This window comes from Doryrhamphus excisus, chromosome 12 (genome assembly GCF_030265055.1).
Source record: "Doryrhamphus excisus isolate RoL2022-K1 chromosome 12, RoL_Dexc_1.0, whole genome shotgun sequence".
Taxonomy (NCBI): Eukaryota; Metazoa; Chordata; class Actinopteri; order Syngnathiformes; family Syngnathidae; genus Doryrhamphus; species Doryrhamphus excisus.
In genome coordinates, this window is record NC_080477.1 from 16419967 (window position 1) to 16423049 (window position 3083).

A 3083-nucleotide genomic window follows, 5' to 3' on the forward strand; every position below is an offset into this window, starting at 1 on the left:
GCCTTGCCTTACCTAAACATACGGCATGTTATGCATTTGTGGCAAAAATGTAGCATTATTATGCCTTGATCACATTTTGGAACCATTTCCTACTAAACTCCATTGAGAACACAATGGAGAGCCCTTCTACTCAAAGGCACTTACTTACAGGAAGGCTTTTTGGCAATGCTGTTGCTTTCATTTTCTTTCCTCCTCACTCTGGCACACACACACACACACTCGCTAATCTTAAAAATGCAGTACTGTTGGCTGCAGGTATGGATAAGATGACAACAAGCTGACAGGTGTTGAACACACAAAGTTTTACCATAAAACCGCAACAAAATCTGATAAATTATGCTTATCTTAATTCACATATCACACTACTGTTTTGCTACCTATTACTGCACGTTCACATATCCTGTTAAAGCTACACACACGCAACAAAACTGCGTTTTTTATGTGCTTAGCAAATCTGTATGCACAGTATGTGTGCATTTTCAAGTATGAATAAAAAATGGGGGGTGGAATTCGTGGCATCCATAAGTGTTGCTGGCTAATTGTGCTGCTGCGCCTGCTTGGCTCGTGCCCCCGCTGCTGTACTTTGTGTGTGTTTAGTTGCTCTTTGATCAGGAAATGGTGAGATATTGCTTGATGCATGTTGTCTTTCACTACATTCCACTACACCGTGCACATTGCAGTATTGTGCCAGCCTTGTGTGCAAAAGAGGTGGTGCACAGATACATAAAAAAAAAGACATGGAAAGAATGAGATAAGAATGAAGGAACAAAAAGATGATGATGTTGTTTTGGGGGGTATTTTGTCTTGAATGGAGCAGTGCAAACAGCTTTTAGTGTGTGTCTGGCAGCATTCTCTCTGATGTTTATCCCATCTGTGCGCACTTCTAAACATCGCCTCGAGCCTACAGCGCTTCACAGGCTGGTTATGCTCTCGCAGCTCATTGTCAGACATTTCTCTTCATCTGTCAAACAGCACAACTCCATACTGATGAGAAGTCAGCAAAGCACCGTTTGGCTGAGTTCAATCGGCGCATGTTAAAAGCAATAATTTGCTTTTCATTCATCAAGAATGGAGCATGAGGAAAAGACCCAGATAACATTACAGATGAATGCTCAACTCGCAACGTAGATGTACAGTACATAGAAAACGATGGAAACTCGGATAAATCTGTTCCAGACACCACTGTACAGGCAATGTTTTTACATTTAAAGTAATACTTAACAACAAATTATAACGTTCCGTGTACAAATGGGTACTACAATATCCTCAGGAAGGCAGGACCGTTTTTCTATTTGCACTTTCGGGATACTTTACTTGGGAGTTTCACTGCACTTGGAAAAAAAGTGGTATGAAGAAAACAATAATTATAATAATGAGGGGTGGCATTGCTACTATGAAATATAATACACATAATATAGAAGTGGAAGTCGCCAAGCCAGGATTGGACTCACATAAACTCACATAAAGAGCTTTATGTGCGCTATAAACCTTGCAATTCAACTTACATCAGTGTTCCTAGTGTCACTGGCTCCCTGCATTTTTTTTCCATCAGAGTTGAACAGCTGCTGCTATGTTAATGTCCAAGCAAAATACGTAAATGTCATTCATTCATTCATTTTCTACCGCTTTTCCTCACAAGGGTCACGGGGGGTGCTGGAGCCTATCCCAGCTGTCTTCGGGCGAGAGGCGGGGTACACCCTGGACTGGTCGCCAGCCAATCACAGGGCACATATAGACAAACAACCATTCACACTCACATTCATACTTATGGACAGTTTGGAGTCACCATTTAACCTAGCATGTTTTTGGAATGTGGGAGGAAACCGGAGTACCCGGAGAAAACCCACGCATGCACGGGGAGAACTTGCAAACTCCACACAGAGATGCCCGAGGGTGGAGTCGAACCCTGGTCCTCCTAGCTGTGAGGTCTGCGCGCTAACCACTCGACCGCCAAAAGAAATGTAGTTAAAGTTACTTAAGATTTATCACATCAAAACACAATCACTGCACAAGACTTACAGTATATCAACCATGTGATATTCACCCTAAGCATTATGGGAACCGTTGTTCTTTTAGTGCCTAGGTTCCCAAAGTGGGGTACGCCAGTCGTCATGGGGGCACATGAATGAAAATGAAAACCATTTAGCGTCTAGCATTCACAATTACGAGTGCGCCTGAATGCCTCACTGCACAGAGTGCACAGTCAAAGCATGAAGAAGAAAGAAGAGACAGCATGAAGTTCTTCATTGCTCATTCATTGTGTATGAGTTACATAAATAAGTTGAAAGATTATATTGTGCATTAAGAGTGTTTAATCTTGAACATTTAATTCATATTGCTGTTCCGATCACCGCACTGTGAAAACCTGTCAATGTGTGTCAGAGTAAGAGAGTGAGGATCCCCTGAAAATAAGGCTTTATTGCTGTTTGTATGTATTTTTGTACTCTGTGTTAAATTATCCCTCTCAGTTTGATATCAAATTAATATGCAGGCTTAAATCATAGTGATTGCAAGTGGGCAAAAGAAGAGTTCAATTGTAGTTTCTTCAAAAGTAATGTTAAAATATCTCTCGTCTAATTCTTAATAATTCATTCATTCATTTTCTGGTCGCCAGCCAATCACAGGGCACATATAGACAAACAACCATTCACATTCACATTCATACCTATGGACAATTTGGAGTCACCAATTAACCTAGCATGTTTTTGGAATGTGGGAGGAAACCGGAGTACCCGGAGAAAACCCACGCGTGCACGGGGAGAACATGCAAACTCCACACAGACATGGCCGAGGATGGGATTGAACCCTGGTTTACTAGCTGTGAGGCCTGCGTGCCAACCACGTGACCACCGTGCAGCCTTCTTAATAATTACAAATACATAATGTTGTATTATTATTTAAGGAATAATACATTATTAAACAAAATACACTCTTGTGGCTGCTGGTGTTTATAATGTAGAAAGGTCAACAATAAAATATAATACTACTACTATCACTACTATTTTATTTGTATTCACTACCGCATAGAGGTCAATTTAAACCCCTAAATCCTGTTTTTTTAATTTAAAAAGACATACGAATCC